At 52.3% G+C, this 19,791-nt stretch overlaps 1 long non-coding RNA gene across 2 annotated transcripts in view; it reads right to left on the reverse strand.

The window, feature by feature from the left end:
• The window catches only part of LOC138750517 (uncharacterized), a 909,150-nt gene that overhangs the window by 857,972 nt on the left and 31,387 nt on the right, over nt 1-19,791 (reverse strand). The gene's annotated exons all lie outside the window — the stretch shown is intronic.

Below are 19,791 nucleotides of genomic sequence, written 5' to 3' on the forward strand. Positions count from 1 at the left end.
ACAGGGGAAACCAAAGGGAGCAGGGCAAACAGTTTGTAAAAAAGTGGGGAACCGTGGGGAATGCTGCAGAACAGTATGAAACCAAAGCGAGCCGGGGGAATGGTTTGGAAAATGTGGGGAACCGTGGGGAAAACTGCAGAAAAGAGTGGAGACAAAGGAGCAGGGGGAACAGATTGGAAAAAGTGGTGAACCGTGGGGAACACTGCAGAACAGAGGGGAACCAAACGGAGCAGGGGCAACGGATTGCAAAATAGTGGGAACCGTGGGGAATGCTGCAGAACAGTATGAAACCAAAGCGAGCCGGGGGAATGGTTTGGAAAATGTGGGAACCATGGGGAAAACTGCAGAACAGAGGGGAGCAAAGGGAGCAGGGGGAACGGATTGCAAAAAGTGGGGCCCATGGGGAACACTGGAGGACAGAGCGGAATCAAAGGGAGCAGGGGGAACTGATTAGAAAAAGTGGGGAATCGTGCAGAACACTGCGGGACAGAGGGGAACCAAAGGGAACAGGGGGAACGGATTGGAAAAAGTGGGGAACCATGGGGAATACTGCAGGGCAGAGGGGAACCATAGGGAGTAGGGGGTACAGGATGGAAAAAAATGTGGAGAATCGTGGGGAATACTGCAGAATAGAGGGGAACCAAAGGGAGCAGGGGGAATGGATTGGAAAAAGTGGGGAAGCGTAGGGAACACTGCAGAACAGAGGAGAACCAAAGAGAGCAGGGGGAACAGATTGCAAAAAGAGGGGAACCGACTGGAAAAAGTAGGGAACCGTGTGGAAAAATGGAGAAAGGTGGGGAACCAAAGGGAGCAGGGGGAACGAATTGGAAAAGGTGGAGAACTGTGGGGAACACAGCAGAACAGTGGGGAACCAAAGGGAGCAGGAGGTACAGGTTGGAAAAAGTGGGGAACCGTGGAGAACACTGCAGCATAGAGGGGAACAAAAGTGAGCAGGGGAAACGGATTGCAAAAAGTGGGGACAAGGCGAACACTGCATGACAGAGGGTAATCAAAGGGAGCAGGGGGAACCGATTGGAAAAAGTGGGGAATTGTGGGGAACACTGCAGAACAGTGGGGAACCAAAGGTAGCAGGGGGAATGGATTGGAAAAAGTGGGGAACCATGGGGGACACTGCAGGGCAGAGGGGAACCAAAGGGAGCATTGGAACAGATTAGAAAAAATTTGGAGAACCGTGGGGAAAACTGCAGAACAGAGCGGAATCAAAGGGAGCAGGGGGAACAGATCGGAAAAGTGCGGACCCGTGGGGAACAATGCAGAACAGAGAGGAACCAAAGGGAGAAGGGGGAACAGATTGGAAAAAGTGGAGAATCGTGGGGAGTTCTGCAGAACAGTGGGGACCCAAAGAGAGCACGGGGAAAGGATTCGAAAAAGTGGACCGTGGGGAACTCTGCAGAAAAGAGGTGGACCAAAGGAAGCAGGGGGAACGGATTGGAAAAAATGGAGAACCGTGTGGAAATATGTAGAACAGAGGCGAACCAGAGGGAGAAGGGGGAACAGATTAGAAAAAATTTGGAGAACCGTGGGGAACACTGCAGAACAGTGAGGAACCAAAGGGAGCTGGGGGAACGGATTGGAAAAGGTAGAGAACTCTGGGGAACACTGCAGAACAGAGGGGAGCAAAGGGAGCAGGGGGAACGGATTGCAAAACGTGGGGCCCATGGGGAACACTGGAGGACAGAGCGGAATCAAAGGGAGCAGGGGGAACTGATTAGAAAAAGTGGGGAATCGTGCAGAACACTGCGGGACAGAGGGGAACCAAAGGGAACAGGGGGAACGGATTGGAAAAAGTGGGGAACCATGGGGAATACTGCAGGGCAGAGGGGAACCATAGGGAGCAGGGGCTACAGGTTGGAAAAAATGTGGAGAACCGTGAGGAACACTGCAGAACAGTGAGGAACCAAAGGGAGCAGGGGGAACAGATTGGAAAAAGTGGGGAACAGTGTGGAAAATGCAGAACAGTGGGGAAACAAACAGAGCAGGGGGAATGGATTGCAAATAGTTGGGAAGCGTGGAGGACACTGCAGAACAGAGGGGAACCAAAGGGAGCAGGGCGAACAGATTGTAAAATAGTGGGGAACCGTGGGGAACGCTGCAGAACAGTATGAAACCAAAGCGAGCAGGGGGAATGGTTTGGAAAATGTGGGGAACCGTGGGGAAAACTGCAGAACAGAGTGGAGCCAAAGGAGCAGGGGGAACAGATTGGAAAAATTGGGGAACCGTGGGGAACACTGCAGTACAGAGGGGAAACAAATGGAGCAGGGGGAACGGATTGCAAAAAGTTGATAACTGTGGAGAACACGGCAGGACAGAGGGGAACCAAAGGGAACAAGGGGAACAGGTTGGAAAAAGTGGGGTCCCATGGGTAACACTGCAAGGCAGAGGGGAACCATAGGGAGCAGGGGGTACAGGATGGAAAAAAATGTGGAGAATCGTGGGGAATACTGCAGAATAGAGGGGAACTAAAGGGAGCATGGGGAATGGATTGGAAAAAGTGGGGAAGCGTCGGGAACACTGCAGAACAGAGGAGAACCAAAGAGAGCAGGGGGAACAGATTGCAAAAAGAGGGGAACCGATTGGAAAAAGTAGGGAACCGTGTGGAAAAATGGAGAAAGGTGGGCAACCAAAGGGAGCAGGGGGAACGAATTGGAAAAGGTGGGGAACTGTGGGGAACACAGCAGAACAGAGGGGAACCAAAGGGAGCAGAGGGAACGGATTGGAAAAAGTAGGGAATCGTGGGGAACACTGCATGACAGTGGGTAATCAAAGGGAGCAGGGGGAACCAATTGGAAAAAGTGCGGAACCATGGGGGACACTGCAGGGCAGAGGGGAACCAAAGGGAGCATGGGCACAGATTAGAAAAAATTTGGAGAACCGTGGGGAAAACTGCAGAACAGAGCGGAACCAAAGGGAGCAGGGGGAACAGATCGGAAAAGTGCAGACCCGTGGGGAGCAATGCAGAACAGAGAGGAACCAAAGGGAGAAGGGGGAACAGATTGGAAAAAGTGGGGAATCGTGGGGAGTTCTGCAGAACAGTGGGGACCCAAAGAGAGCACGGGGAAAGGATTCGAAAAAGTGGACCGTGGGGAACTCTGCAGAAAAGAGGTGGACCAAAGGAAGCAGGGGGAACGGATTGGAAAAAATGGGGAACCGTGTGGAAATATGTAGAACAGAGGCGAACCAGAGGGAGAAGGGGGAACAGATTAGAAAAAATTTGGAGAACCGTGGGGAACACTGCAGAACAGTGAGGAACCAAAGGGAGCAGGGGGAACGGATTGGAAAAGGTAGAGAACTCTGGGGAACACTGCAGAACAGAGGGGAAGCAAAGGGAGCAGGGGGAACGGATTGCAAAAAGTGGGGCCCATGGGGAACACTGGAGGACAGAGCGGAATCAAAGGGAGCAGGGGGAACTGATTAGAAAAAGTAGGGAATCGTGCAGAACACTGCGGGACAGAGGGGAACCAAAGGGAACAGGGGGAACGGATTGGAAAAAGTGGGGAACCATGGGGAATACTGCAGGGCAGTGGGGAACCATAGGGAGCAGGGGCTACAGGTTGGAAAAAATGTGGAGAACCGTGAGGAACACTGCAGAACAGTGAGGAACCAAAGGGAGCAGGGGGAACAGGTTGGAAAAAGTGGGGAACAGTGTGGAAAATGCAGAACAGTGGGGAAACAAACAGAGCAGGGGGAATGGATTGCAAATAGTTGGGAACCATGGGGAAAACTGCAGAACAGAGTGGAGCCAAAGGAGCAGGGGGAACAGATTGGAAAAAGTGGGGAACTGTGGGGAACACTGCAGAACAGAGCAGAACCAAAGGGAGCAGGGGGAACAGATTGGAAAAAGTGGGGAACAGTGTGGAAAATGCAGAACAGTGGGGAAACAAACAGAGCAGGGGGAATGGATTGCAAATAGTTGGGAAGCGTGGAGGACTCTGCAGAACAGAGGGGAACCAAAGGGAGCAGGGCGAACAGATTGTAAAATAGTGGGAACCGTGGGGAACGCTGCAGAACAGTATGAAACCAAAGCGAGCCGGGGGAATGGTTTGGAAAATGTGGGAACCATGGGGAAAACTGCAGAACAGAGTGGAGCCAAAGGAGCAGGGGGAACAGATTGGAAAAAGTGGGGAACTGTGGGGAACACTGCAGAACAGAGCAGAACCAAAGGGAGCAGGGGGAACAGATTGGAAAAAGTGGGGAACCGATTGGAAAAAGCAGGGAACCGTGTGGAAAAATGCAGAAAGGTGGGGAACCAAAGGGAGCAGGGGGAACGAATTGGAAAAGGTGGAGAACTGTGGGGAACAATGTAGAACAGAGGGGAACCAAAGGGAGCAGAGGGAACGGATTGGAAAAAGTGGGGAACCGTGGGGAACACTGCACGACAGAGGAGAACCAAAGGGATCAGGGGGAACAGATAGGAAAAAATTGGGGAACTGTGAAAACACTGCATGACAGAGGGGAACCAAAGGGAGCAGGAGGTACAGGTTGGAATAAGTGGGGAACCGTGGAGGACACTGCAGGACAGAGGGGAACCAAAGGGAGCACGGGGTACAGGATGGAAAAAAATGAGGAGAATCGTGGGGAACACTGCAGAATAAAGGGGAACAAAAGGGAGCAGGGGGAACTGTTTTGAAAAAGTGGGGAACCGTGTGCAAAAATGCAGAACAGTGGGGATCCAAAGGGAGCAGGAGGAACAGATTGGAAAAAGTTGAGAACAGTGGGCAACTCTGCAGAACACAGGGGAATCAAAGGGTGCAGGGGGAACAGATTGAAAAAAGTGGGGAACCGTGAGGAACACTGCAGAACAGAGGTGAACCAAAGGGAGCAGGGGGTACAGTTCGGAAAAGTGGGGAACCGTGGCGAACAATGCAGAACAGAGGGGAATAAAAGGGAGCAGGGGGAACTGATTGGAAAAAGTGGGGAATCGTGGGGAGTTCTGCAGAACAGAGGTGAACCAAAGGAAGCAGGGGGATCGGATAGGAAAAAGTGGGGAACAGTGTGGAAAAATGCAGAACAGAGGGGAACCAGAGGTAGCAGGGGAAACAGATTGGAAAAAGTGGGGAACCGTGGGGAACACTGCAGAACAGAGGGGCACCAAAGGGAGCAGAGGGAATGCATTGGAAAAAGTGGGGAACCGTGGGGAACACTGCACGACAGAGGGGAACCAAAGGAAGCAGGGGGAACGGATTGTAAAAAGTTGCGCCGATGGGGAACACTGAAGGACAGAGGGGAATCAAAGGGAGCAGGGGGAACTGATTGGAAAAAGTGGGGAACTGTGGGGAACACTGCAGAACAGAGGGAAAACCAACGGAACAGTGGGAATCGATTGCAAAAAGTTGGGAACCGTGGAGGACAATGCAGAACAGGGGAAACCAAAGGGAGCAGGGCAAACAGTTTGTAAAAAAGTGGGGAACCGTGGGGAATGCTGCAGAACAGTATGAAACCAAAGCGAGCCGGGGGAATGGTTCGGAAAATGTGGGGAACCGTGGGGAAAACTGCAGAAAAGAGTGGAGACAAAGGAGCAGGGGGAACAGATTGGAAAAAGTGGTGAACCGTGGGGAACACTGCAGAACAGAGGGGAACCAAACGGAGCAGGGGCAACGGATTGCAAAAAGTTGGGAACCGTGGAGAACACAGAAGGACAGTGGGGAACCAAAGGGAACAAGGGGAACAGGTTGGAAAAAGTGGTGTCCCATGGGTAACACTGCAAGGCAGAGGGGAACCGTAGGGAGCAGGGGGTACAGTATGTAAAAAAATGTGGAGAATCGTGAGGAACACTGTAGAATAGAGGGGAACCAAAGGGAGCAGGGGGAACGGATTGGAAAAAGTGGGGAAGCGTCGGGAACACTGCAGAACAGAGGAGAACCAAAGGGAGCAGCGGGAACAGATTGGAAAAAGTGGGGAACCGATTGGAAAAAGTAGGGAACCGTGTGTAAAAATGCAGAAATGTGGGGAACCAAAGGGAGCAGGGGGAACGAATTGGAAAAGGTGGAGAACTGTGGCGAACACTGCAGAACATAGGGGAACCAAAGGGAGCAGAGGGAACGGATTGGAAAAAGTGGGGAACCGTGGGGCACACTGCATGACAGAGGGGAATCAAAGGGTGCAGGGGGAACAGATTGGAAAAAGTGGGGAACCGTGAGGAACACTGCAGAACAGAGGTGAACCAAAGGGAGCAGGGGGTACAGTTCGGAAAAGTCGGGAACCGTGGGGAACAATGCAGAACAGAGGGGAACCAAAGGGAGCAGGGGGAACAGATAGGAAAAAGTGGGGAATCGTGGGGAACACTGCAGAACAGAATGAAACCAAAGCGAGCCGGGGGAACAGTTTGGAAAATGTGGGGAACCGTGGAGATCACTGCAGAACAGAGGGGAACCAAATGGAGCAGGGGAACAGATTGGAAAAAGTGGGGAACCGTGGGGAACACTGAACAATAGAGGGGAACCAAAGGGAGCAGGGGAAATGGATTGGAAAAAGTGGGGAACCGTGGGAAACACTGCAGAACCAAAGGGAGCAGGTGGAACAGTTTGGAAAAAATGTGAAGAACCATGGGGAAAATTGCAGAACAGAGTGGAGCGAAAGGAGCAGGGGGAACAGATTGGAAAAAGTGGGGTCCCATGGGGAACACTGCAAGGCAGAGGGGAACCATAGGGAGCAGGGGGTACAGGATGGAGAAAAAAGGGAGAAATGTAGGGAACAATGCAGAATAGAGGGGAACCAAAGGGAGCAGGGGGAACGGATTGGAAAAAGTGGGGAAGCGTCGGGAACACTGCAGAACAGAGGGGAATCAAAGGGTGCAGGGGGAACAGATTGGAAAAAGTGGGGAACCGTGAGGAACACTGCAGAACAGAGGTGAACCAAAGGGAGCGGGGGTACAGTTCGGAAAAGTCGGGAACCGTGGGGAACAATGCAGAACAGAGGGGAACCAAAGGGAGCAGGGGGAACAGATAGGAAAAAGTGGGGAATCGTGGGGAACACTGCACGACAGAGGGGAACCAAAGGGAGCAGGAGGTACAGGTTGGAAAAAGTGGGGAACCGTGGAGGACACTGCAGGACAGAGGGGAACCAAAGGGAGCATGGCGAACAGATTGTAAAAAAGTGGTGAAACGTGGGGAACACTGCAGAACAGTATGAAACCAAAGCGAGCCGGGGGAACAGTTTGGAAAATGTGGGGAACCGTGGGGATCACTGCAGAACAGAGGGGAACCAAAGGGAGCAGGGGAACGCATTGGAAAAAGTGGGGAATCGTGGGGGACACTGCAGAACAGTGAGGAACCAAAGGGAGCAGGGTGAACAGATTGGAAAAAGTGGGGAACCGTGTGGAAAAATGCAGAACAGTGGGGAAACAAAGGGTGCAGGAGGAACAGATTAGAAGAAGTGGGGTACCGTGTGGAAAAATGCACAACAGTGGGGAACCAAAGGGAGCAGGGGGAACGGTTTGGAAAAAGTGGGGAAGCGTCGGGAACACTGCAGAACAGAGGCGAACCAAAGCGAACAGGGGGAACGGATTGGAAAAAGTGGGGAACCATGGGGGACACTGCAGGGCAGAGGGGAACCATAGGCAGCAGGGGGCACAGGTTGGAAAAAATGTGGAGAACCGTGAGAAAGACTGCACAACAGTGAGGAACCAAAGGGAGCAGGGGGAACAGATTGGAAAAAGTGGGGAACCGTGTGGAAAAATGCAGAACAGTGGGGAACCAAAGGGAGCAGGAGGAACAGATTGGAAAAAGTTGAGAACAGTGGGCAACACTGCAGAACAGAGGGGAATCAAAGGGTGCAGGGGGAACAGATTGGAAAAAGTGGGGAACCGTGAGGAACACTGCAGAACAGAGGTGAACAAAAGGGAGCAGGGGGTACAGTTCGGAAAAGTGGGGAACCGTGGCGAACAATGCAGAACAGAGGGGAACCAAAGGGTGCAGGGGGAACAGATAGGAAAAAGTGGGGAATCGTAGGGAGTTCTGAAGAACAGAGGTGAACCAAAGGAAGCAAGGGGAACGGCTTGGAAAAAGTGGGGAACAGTGTGGAAAAATGCAGAACAGAGGGGAACCAGAGGTAGCAGGGGAAACAGATTGGAAAAAGTGGGGAACCGTTGGGAACACTGCAGAACAGAGGGGCACCAAAGGGAGCAAAGGGAACGCATTGGAAAAAGTGGGGAACCGTGGGGAACACTGCAGAACAGAGGGGAACCAAACGGAGCAGGGGCAACGGATTACAAAAAGTTGGGAACCGTGGAGAACACGGCAGGACAGAGGGGAACCAAAGGGAACAAGGGGAACATGTTGGAAAAAGTGGGGTCCCATGGGTAACACTGCAAGGCAGAGGGGAACCATAGGGAGCAGGGGGTACAGGATGGAAAAAAATGTATAGAATCGTGGGGAACACTGTAGAATAGAGGGGAACTAAAGGGAGCAGGGGGAATGGTTTGGAAAAAGTGGGGAACCGATTGGAAAAAGTAGGGAACCATGTGGAAAAATTCAGAAAGGTGGGGACCCAAAGGGAGCAGGGGGAACGAATTGGAAAAGGTGGAGAACTGTGGGGAACACTGCAGAACACAGGGGAACCAAAGGGAGCAGAGGGAACGGATTGGAAAAAATGGGGAACCGTGTGGAAATATGTAGAACAGAGGCGAACCAGAGGGAGAAGGGGGAACAGATTAGAAAAAATTTGGAGAACCGTGGGGAACACTGCAGAACAGTGAGGAACCAAAGGGAGCAGGGGGAACGGATTGGAAAAGGTAGAGAACTCTGGGGAACACTGCAGAACAGAGGGGAAGCAAAGGGAGCAGGGGGAACGGATTGCAAAAAGTGGGGCCCATGGGGAACACTGGAGGACAGAGCGGAATCAAAGGGAGCAGGGGGAACTGATTAGAAAAAGTAGGGAATCGTGCAGAACACTGCGGGACAGAGGGGAACCAAAGGGAACAGGGGGAACGGATTGGAAAAAGTGGGGAACCATGGGGAATACTGCAGGGCAGTGGGGAACCATAGGGAGCAGGGGCTACAGGTTGGAAAAAATGTGGAGAACCGTGAGGAACACTGCAGAACAGTGAGGAACCAAAGGGAGCAGGGGGAACAGATTGGAAAAAGTGGGGAACAGTGTGGAAAATGCAGAACAGTGGGGAAACAAACAGAGCAGGGGGAATGGATTGCAAATAGTTGGGAAGCGTGGAGGACTCTGCAGAACAGAGGGGAACCAAAGGGAGCAGGGCGAACAGATTGTAAAATAGTGGGAACCGTGGGGAATGCTGCAGAACAGTATGAAACCAAAGCGAGCCGGGGGAATGGTTTGGAAAATGTGGGAACCATGGGGAAAACTGCAGAACAGAGTGGAGCCAAAGGGAGCAGGAGGTACAGGTTGGAATAAGTGGGGAACCGTGGAGGACACTGCAGGACAGAGGGGAACCAAAGGGAGCACGGGGTACAGGATGGAAAAAAATGAGGAGAATCGTGGGGAACACTGCAGAATAAAGGGGAACAAAAGGGAGCAGGGGGAACTGTTTTGAAAAAGTGGGGAACCGTGTGCAAAAATGCAGAACAGTGGGGAACCAAAGGGAGCAGGAGGAACAGATTGGAAAAAGTTGAGAACAGTGGGCAACTCTGCAGAACACAGGGGAATCAAAGGGTGCAGGGGGAACAGATTGAAAAAAGTGGGGAACCGTGAGGAACACTGCAGAACAGAGGTGAACCAAAGGGAGCAGGGGGTACAGTTCAGAAAAGTGGGGAACCGTGGCGAACAATGCAGAACAGAGGGGAATAAAAGGGAGCAGGGGGAACTGATTGGAAAAAGTGGGGAATCGTGGGGAGTTCTGCAGAACAGAGGTGAACCAAAGGAAGCAGGGGGATCGGATAGGAAAAAGTGGGGAACAGTGTGGAAAAATGCAGAACAGAGGGGAACCAGAGGTAGCAGGGGAAACAGATTGGAAAAAGTGGGGAACCGTGGGGAACACTGCAGAACAGAGGGGCACCAAAGGGAGCAGAGGGAATGCATTGGAAAAAGTGGGGAACCGTGGGGAACACTGCACGACAGAGGGGAACCAAAGGAATCAGGGGGAACGGATTGTAAAAAGTTGCGCCGATGGGGAACACTGAAGGACAGAGGGGAATCAAAGGGAGCAGGGGGAACTGATTGGAAAAAGTGGGGAACTGTGGGGAACACTGCAGAACAGAGGGAAAACCAACGGAACAGGGGGAATCGATTGCAAAAAGTTGGGAACCGTGGAGGACAATGCAGAACAGGGGAAACCAAAGGGAGCAGGGCAAACAGTTTGTAAAAAAGTGGGGAACCGTGGGGAATGCTGCAGAACAGTATGAAACCAAAGCGAGCCGGGGGAATGGTTTGGAAAATGTGGGGAACCGTGGGGAAAACTGCAGAAAAGAGTGGAGACAAAGGAGCAGGGGGAACAGATTGGAAAAAGTGGTGAACCGTGGGGAACACTGCAGAACAGAGGGGAACCAAACGGAGCAGGGGCAACGGATTGCAAAAAGTTGGGAACCGTGGAGAACACGGAAGGACAGTGGGGAACCAAAGGGAACAAGGGGAACAGGTTGGAAAAAGTGGTGTCCCATGGGTAACACTGCAAGGCAGAGGGGAACCATAGGGAGCAGGGGGTACAGTATGTAAAAAAATGTGGAGAATCGTGAGGAACACTGTAGAATAGAGGGGAACCAAAGGGAGCAGGGGGAACGGATTGGAAAAAGTGGGGAAGCGTCGGGAACACTGCAGAACAGAGGAGAACCAAAGGGAGCAGCGGGAACAGATTGGAAAAAGTGGGGAACCGATTGGAAAAAGTAGGGAACCGTGTGTAAAAATGCAGAAATGTGGGGAACCAAAGGGAGCAGGGGGAACGAATTGGAAAAGGTGGAGAACTGTGGCGAACACTGCAGAACATAGGGGAACCAAAGGGAGCAGAGGGAACGGATTGGAAAAAGTGGGGAACCGTGGGGCACACTGCATGACAGAGGGGAATCAAAGGGTGCAGGGGGAACAGATTGGAAAAAGTGGGGAACCGTGAGGAACACTGCAGAACAGAGGTGAACCAAAGGGAGCAGGGGGTACAGTTCGGAAAAGTCGGGAACCGTGGGGAACAATGCAGAACAGAGGGGAACCAAAGGGAGCAGGGGGAACAGATAGGAAAAAGTGGGGAATCGTGGGGAACACTGCAGAACAGAATGAAACCAAAGCGAGCCGGGGGAACAGTTTGGAAAATGTGGGGAACCGTGGAGATCACTGCAGAACAGAGGGGAACCAAATGGAGCAGGGGAACAGATTGGAAAAAGTGGGGAACCGTGGGGAACACTGAACAATAGAGGGGAACCAAAGGGAGCAGGGGAAATGGATTGGAAAAAGTGGGGAACCGTGGGAAACACTGCAGAACCAAAGGGAGCAGGTGGAACAGTTTGGAAAAAATGTGAAGAACCATGGGGAAAATTGCAGAACAGAGTGGAGCGAAAGGAGCAGGGGGAACAGATTGGAAAAAGTGGGGTCCCATGGGGAACACTGCAAGGCAGAGGGGAACCATAGGGAGCAGGGGGTACAGGATGGAGAAAAAAGGGAGAAATGTAGGGAACAATGCAGAATAGAGGGGAACCAAAGGGAGCAGGGGGAACGGATTGGAAAAAGTGGGGAAGCGTCGGGAACACTGCAGAACAGAGGGGAATCAAAGGGTGCAGGGGGAACAGATTGGAAAAAGTGGGGAACCGTGAGGAACACTGCAGAACAGAGGTGAACCAAAGGGAGCGGGGGTACAGTTCGGAAAAGTCGGGAACCGTGGGGAACAATGCAGAACAGAGGGGAACCAAAGGGAGCAGGGGGAACAGATAGGAAAAAGTGGGGAATCGTGGGGAACACTGCACGACAGAGGGGAACCAAAGGGAGCAGGAGGTACAGGTTGGAAAAAGTGGGGAACCGTGGAGGACACTGCAGGACAGAGGGGAACCAAAGGGAGCATGGCGAACAGATTGTAAAAAAGTGGTGAAACGTGGGGAACACTGCAGAACAGTATGAAACCAAAGCGAGCCGGGGGAACAGTTTGGAAAATGTGGGGAACCGTGGGGATCACTGCAGAACAGAGGGGAACCAAAGGGAGCAGGGGAACGCATTGGAAAAAGTGGGGAATCGTGGGGGACACTGCAGAACAGTGAGGAACCAAAGGGAGCAGGGTGAACAGATTGGAAAAAGTGGGGAACCGTGTGGAAAAATGCAGAACAGTGGGGAAACAAAGGGTGCAGGAGGAACAGATTAGAAGAAGTGGGGTACCGTGTGGAAAAATGCACAACAGTGGGGAACCAAAGGGAGCAGGGGGAACGGTTTGGAAAAAGTGGGGAAGCGTCGGGAACACTGCAGAACAGAGGCGAACCAAAGCGAACAGGGGGAACGGATTGGAAAAAGTGGGGAACCATGGGGGACACTGCAGGGCAGAGGGGAACCATAGGCAGCAGGGGGCACAGGTTGGAAAAAATGTGGAGAACCGTGAGAAAGACTGCACAACAGTGAGGAACCAAAGGGAGCAGGGGGAACAGATTGGAAAAAGTGGGGAACCGTGTGGAAAAATGCAGAACAGTGGGGAACCAAAGGGAGCAGGAGGAACAGATTGGAAAAAGTTGAGAACAGTGGGCAACACTGCAGAACAGAGGGGAATCAAAGGGTGCAGGGGGAACAGATTGGAAAAAGTGGGGAACCGTGAGGAACACTGCAGAACAGAGGTGAACAAAAGGGAGCAGGGGGTACAGTTCGGAAAAGTGGGGAACCGTGGCGAACAATGCAGAACAGAGGGGAACCAAAGGGTGCAGGGGGAACAGATAGGAAAAAGTGGGGAATCGTAGGGAGTTCTGAAGAACAGAGGTGAACCAAAGGAAGCAAGGGGAACGGCTTGGAAAAAGTGGGGAACAGTGTGGAAAAATGCAGAACAGAGGGGAACCAGAGGTAGCAGGGGAAACAGATTGGAAAAAGTGGGGAACCGTTGGGAACACTGCAGAACAGAGGGGCACCAAAGGGAGCAAAGGGAACGCATTGGAAAAAGTGGGGAACCGTGGGGAACACTGCAGAACAGAGGGGAACCAAACGGAGCAGGGGCAACGGATTACAAAAAGTTGGGAACCGTGGAGAACACGGCAGGACAGAGGGGAACCAAAGGGAACAAGGGGAACATGTTGGAAAAAGTGGGGTCCCATGGGTAACACTGCAAGGCAGAGGGGAACCATAGGGAGCAGGGGGTACAGGATGGAAAAAAATGTATAGAATCGTGGGGAACACTGTAGAATAGAGGGGAACTAAAGGGAGCAGGGGGAATGGTTTGGAAAAAGTGGGGAACCGATTGGAAAAAGTAGGGAACCATGTGGAAAAATTCAGAAAGGTGGGGACCCAAAGGGAGCAGGGGGAACGAATTGGAAAAGGTGGAGAACTGTGGGGAACACTGCAGAACACAGGGGAACCAAAGGGAGCAGAGGGAACGGATTGGAAAAAATGGGGAACCGTGTGGAAATATGTAGAACAGAGGCGAACCAGAGGGAGAAGGGGGAACAGATTAGAAAAAATTTGGAGAACCGTGGGGAACACTGCAGAACAGTGAGGAACCAAAGGGAGCAGGGGGAACGGATTGGAAAAGGTAGAGAACTCTGGGGAACACTGCAGAACAGAGGGGAAGCAAAGGGAGCAGGGGGAACGGATTGCAAAAAGTGGGGCCCATGGGGAACACTGGAGGACAGAGCGGAATCAAAGGGAGCAGGGGGAACTGATTAGAAAAAGTAGGGAATCGTGCAGAACACTGCGGGACAGAGGGGAACCAAAGGGAACAGGGGGAACGGATTGGAAAAAGTGGGGAACCATGGGGAATACTGCAGGGCAGTGGGGAACCATAGGGAGCAGGGGCTACAGGTTGGAAAAAATGTGGAGAACCGTGAGGAACACTGCAGAACAGTGAGGAACCAAAGGGAGCAGGGGGAACAGATTGGAAAAAGTGGGGAACAGTGTGGAAAATGCAGAACAGTGGGGAAACAAACAGAGCAGGGGGAATGGATTGCAAATAGTTGGGAAGCGTGGAGGACTCTGCAGAACAGAGGGGAACCAAAGGGAGCAGGGCGAACAGATTGTAAAATAGTGGGAACCGTGGGGAATGCTGCAGAACAGTATGAAACCAAAGCGAGCCGGGGGAATGGTTTGGAAAATGTGGGAACCATGGGGAAAACTGCAGAACAGAGTGGAGCCAAAGGAGCAGGGGGAACAGATAGGAAAAAGTGGGGAACTGTGGGGAACACTGCAGAACAGAGCAGAACCAAAGGGAGCAGGGGGAACAGATTGGAAAAAGTGGGGAACAGTGTGGAAAATGCAGAACAGTGGGGAAACAAACAGAGCAGGGGGAATGGATTGCAAATAGTTGGGAAGCGTGGAGGACTCTGCAGAACAGAGGGGAACCAAAGGGAGCAGGGCGAACAGATTGTAAAATAGTGGGAACCGTGGGGAACGCTGCAGAACAGTATGAAACCAAAGCGAGCCGGGGGAATGGTTTGGAAAATGTGGGAACCATGGGGAAAACTGCAGAACAGAGTGGAGCCAAAGGAGCAGGGGGAACAGATTGGAAAAAGTGGGGAACTGTGGGGAACACTGCAGAACAGAGCAGAACCAAAGGGAGCAGGGGGAACAGATTGGAAAAAGTGGGGAACCGATTGGAAAAAGCAGGGAACCGTGTGGAAAAATGCAGAAAGGTGGGGAACCAAAGGGAGCAGGGGGAACGAATTGGAAAAGGTGGAGAACTGTGGGGAACAATGTAGAACAGAGGGGAACGAAAGGGAGCAGAGGGAACGGATTGGAAAAAGTGGGGAACCGTGGGGAACACTGCACGACAGAGGAGAACCAAAGGGATCAGGGGGAACAGATAGGAAAAAATTGGGGAACTGTGAAAACACTGCATGACAGAGGGGAACCAAAGGGAGCAGGAGGTACAGGTTGGAATAAGTGGGGAACCGTGGAGGACACTGCAGGACAGAGGGGAACCAAAGGGAGCACGGGCAACGGATTGCAAAAAGTTGGGAACCGTGGAGAACACGGAAGGACAGTGGGGAACCAAAGGGAACAAGGGGAACAGGTTGGAAAAAGTGGTGTCCCATGGGTAACACTGCAAGGCAGAGGGGAACCATAGGGAGCAGGGGGTACAGTATGTAAAAAAATGTGGAGAATCGTGAGGAACACTGTAGAATAGAGGGGAACCAAAGGGAGCAGGGGGAACGGATTGGAAAAAGTGGGGAAGCGTCGGGAACACTGCAGAACAGAGGAGAACCAAAGGGAGCAGCGGGAACAGATTGGAAAAAGTGGGGAACCGATTGGAAAAAGTAGGGAACCGTGTGTAAAAATGCAGAAATGTGGGGAACCAAAGGGAGCAGGGGGAACGAATTGGAAAAGGTGGAGAACTGTGGCGAACACTGCAGAACATAGGGGAACCAAAGGGAGCAGAGGGAACGGATTGGAAAAAGTGGGGAACCGTGGGGCACACTGCATGACAGAGGGGAATCAAAGGGTGCAGGGGGAACAGATTGGAAAAAGTGGGGAACCGTGAGGAACACTGCAGAACAGAGGTGAACCAAAGGGAGCAGGGGGTACAGTTCGGAAAAGTCGGGAACCGTGGGGAACAATGCAGAACAGAGGGGAACCAAAGGGAGCAGGGGGAACAGATAGGAAAAAGTGGGGAATCGTGGGGAACACTGCAGAACAGAATGAAACCAAAGCGAGCCGGGGGAACAGTTTGGAAAATGTGGGGAACCGTGGAGATCACTGCAGAACAGAGGGGAACCAAATGGAGCAGGGGAACAGATTGGAAAAAGTGGGGAACCGTGGGGAACACTGAACAATAGAGGGGAACCAAAGGGAGCAGGGGAAATGGATTGGAAAAAGTGGGGAACCGTGGGAAACACTGCAGAACCAAAGGGAGCAGGTGGAACAGTTTGGAAAAAATGTGAAGAACCATGGGGAAAATTGCAGAACAGAGTGGAGCGAAAGGAGCAGGGGGAACAGATTGGAAAAAGTGGGGTCCCATGGGGAACACTGCAAGGCAGAGGGGAACCATAGGGAGCAGGGGGTACAGGATGGAGAAAAAAGGGAGAAATGTAGGGAACAATGCAGAATAGAGGGGAACCAAAGGGAGCAGGGGGAACGGATTGGAAAAAGTGGGGAAGCGTCGGGAACACTGCAGAACAGAGGGGAATCAAAGGGTGCAGGGGGAACAGATTGGAAAAAGTGGGGAACCGTGAGGAACACTGCAGAACAGAGGTGAACCAAAGGGAGCGGGGGTACAGTTCGGAAAAGTCGGGAACCGTGGGGAACAATGCAGAACAGAGGGGAACCAAAGGGAGCAGGGGGAACAGATAGGAAAAAGTGGGGAATCGTGGGGAACACTGCACGACAGAGGGGAACCAAAGGGAGCAGGAGGTACAGGTTGGAAAAAGTGGGGAACCGTGGAGGACACTGCAGGACAGAGGGGAACCAAAGGGAGCATGGCGAACAGATTGTAAAAAAGTGGTGAAACGTGGGGAACACTGCAGAACAGTATGAAACCAAAGCGAGCCGGGGGAACAGTTTGGAAAATGTGGGGAACCGTGGGGATCACTGCAGAACAGAGGGGAACCAAAGGGAGCAGGGGAACGCATTGGAAAAAGTGGGGAATCGTGGGGGACACTGCAGAACAGTGAGGAACCAAAGGGAGCAGGGTGAACAGATTGGAAAAAGTGGGGAACCGTGTGGAAAAATGCAGAACAGTGGGGAAACAAAGGGTGCAGGAGGAACGGATTAGAAGAAGTGGGGTACCGTGTGGAAAAATGCACAACAGTGGGGAACCAAAGGGAGCAGGGGGAACGGTTTGGAAAAAGTGGGGAAGCGTCGGGAACACTGCAGAACAGAGGCGAACCAAAGCGAACAGGGGGAACGGATTGGAAAAAGTGGGGAACCATGGGGGACACTGCAGGGCAGAGGGGAACCATAGGCAGCAGGGGGCACAGGTTGGAAAAAATGTGGAGAACCGTGAGAAAGACTGCACAACAGTGAGGAACCAAAGGGAGCAGGGGGAACAGATTGGAAAAAGTGGGGAACCGTGTGGAAAAATGCAGAACAGTGGGGAACCAAAGGGAGCAGGAGGAACAGATTGGAAAAAGTTGAGAACAGTGGGCAACACTGCAGAACAGAGGGGAATCAAAGGGTGCAGGGGGAACAGATTGGAAAAAGTGGGGAACCGTGAGGAACACTGCAGAACAGAGGTGAACAAAAGGGAGCAGGGGGTACAGTTCGGAAAAGTGGGGAACCGTGGCGAACAATGCAGAACAGAGGGGAACCAAAGGGTGCAGGGGGAACAGATAGGAAAAAGTGGGGAATCGTAGGGAGTTCTGAAGAACAGAGGTGAACCAAAGGAAGCAAGGGGAACGGCTTGGAAAAAGTGGGGAACAGTGTGGAAAAATGCAGAACAGAGGGGAACCAGAGGTAGCAGGGGAAACAGATTGGAAAAAGTGGGGAACCGTTGGGAACACTGCAGAACAGAGGGGCACCAAAGGGAGCAAAGGGAACGCATTGGAAAAAGTGGGGAACCGTGGGGAACACTGCAGAACAGAGGGGAACCAAACGGAGCAGGGGCAACGGATTACAAAAAGTTGGGAACCGTGGAGAACACGGCAGGACAGAGGGGAACCAAAGGGAACAAGGGGAACATGTTGGAAAAAGTGGGGTCCCATGGGTAACACTGCAAGGCAGAGGGGAACCATAGGGAGCAGGGGGTACAGGATGGAAAAAAATGTATAGAATCGTGGGGAACACTGTAGAATAGAGGGGAACTAAAGGGAGCAGGGGGAATGGTTTGGAAAAAGTGGGGAACCGATTGGAAAAAGTAGGGAACCATGTGGAAAAATTCAGAAAGGTGGGGACCCAAAGGGAGCAGGGGGAACGAATTGGAAAAGGTGGAGAACTGTGGGGAACACTGCAGAACACAGGGGAACCAAAGGGAGCAGAGGGAACGGATTGGAAAAAATGGGGAACCGTGTGGAAATATGTAGAACAGAGGCGAACCAGAGGGAGAAGGGGGAACAGATTAGAAAAAATTTGGAGAACCGTGGGGAACACTGCAGAACAGTGAGGAACCAAAGGGAGCAGGGGGAACGGATTGGAAAAGGTAGAGAACTCTGGGGAACACTGCAGAACAGAGGGGAAGCAAAGGGAGCAGGGGGAACGGATTGCAAAAAGTGGGGCCCATGGGGAACACTGGAGGACAGAGCGGAATCAAAGGGAGCAGGGGGAACTGATTAGAAAAAGTAGGGAATCGTGCAGAACACTGCGGGACAGAGGGGAACCAAAGGGAACAGGGGGAACGGATTGGAAAAAGTGGGGAACCATGGGGAATACTGCAGGGCAGTGGGGAACCATAGGGAGCAGGGGCTACAGGTTGGAAAAAATGTGGAGAACCGTGAGGAACACTGCAGAACAGTGAGGAACCAAAGGGAGCAGGGGGAACAGATTGGAAAAAGTGGGGAACAGTGTGGAAAATGCAGAACAGTGGGGAAACAAACAGAGCAGGGGGAATGGATTACAAATAGTTGGGAAGCGTGGAGGACTCTGCAGAACAGAGGGGAACCAAAGGGAGCAGGGCGAACAGATTGTAAAATAGTGGGAACCGTGGGGAATGCTGCAGAACAGTATGAAACCAAAGCGAGCCGGGGGAATGGTTTGGAAAATGTGGGAACCATGGGGAAAACTGCAGAACAGAGTGGAGCCAAAGGAGCAGGGGGAACAGATTGGAAAAAGTGGGGAACTGTGGGGAACACTGCAGAACAGAGCAGAACCAAAGGGAGCAGGGGGAACAGATTGGAAAAAGTGGGGAACAGTGTGGAAAATGCAGAACAGTGGGGAAACAAACAGAGCAGGGGGAATGGATTGCAAATAGTTGGGAAGCGTGGAGGACTCTGCAGAACAGAGGGGAACCAAAGGGAGCAGGGCGAACAGATTGTAAAATAGTGGGAACCGTGGGGAACGCTGCAGAACAGTATGAAACCAAAGCGAGCCGGGGGAATGGTTTGGAAAATGTGGGAACCATGGGGAAAACTGCAGAACAGAGTGGAGCCAAAGGAGCAGGGGGAACAGATTGGAAAAAGTGGGGAACTGTGGGGAACACTGCAGAACAGAGCAGAACCAAAGGGAGCAGGGGGAACAGATTGGAAAAAGTGGGGAACCGATTGGAAAAAGCAGGGAACCGTGTGGAAAAATGCAGAAAGGTGGGGAACCAAAGGGAGCAGGGGGAACGAATTGGAAAAGGTGGAGAACTGTGGGGAACAATGTAGAACAGAGGGGAACGAAAGGGAGCAGAGGGAACGGATTGGAAAAAGTGGGGAACCGTGGGGAACACTGCACGACAGAGGAGAACCAAAGGGATCAGGGGGAACAGATAGGAAAAAATTGGGGAACTGTGAAAACACTGCATGACAGAGGGGAACCAAAGGGAGCAGGAGGTACAGGTTGGAATAAGTGGGGAACCGTGGAGGACACTGCAGGACAGAGGGGAACCAAAGGGAGCACGGGGTACAGGATGGAAAAAAATGAGGAGAATCGTGGGGAACACTGCAGAATAAAGGGGAACAAAAGGGAGCAGGGGGAACTGTTTTGAAAAAGTGGGGAACCGTGTGCAAAAATGCAGAACAGTGGGGAACCAAAGGGAGCAGGAGGAACAGATTGGAAAAAGTTGAGAACAGTGGGCAACTCTGCAGAACACAGGGGAATCAAAGGGTGCAGGGGGAACAGATTGAAAAAAGTGGGGAA

This window comes from Narcine bancroftii, unplaced genomic scaffold (assembly GCF_036971445.1).
Source record: "Narcine bancroftii isolate sNarBan1 unplaced genomic scaffold, sNarBan1.hap1 Scaffold_162, whole genome shotgun sequence".
In the NCBI taxonomy this organism is placed as follows: domain Eukaryota; kingdom Metazoa; phylum Chordata; class Chondrichthyes; order Torpediniformes; family Narcinidae; genus Narcine; species Narcine bancroftii.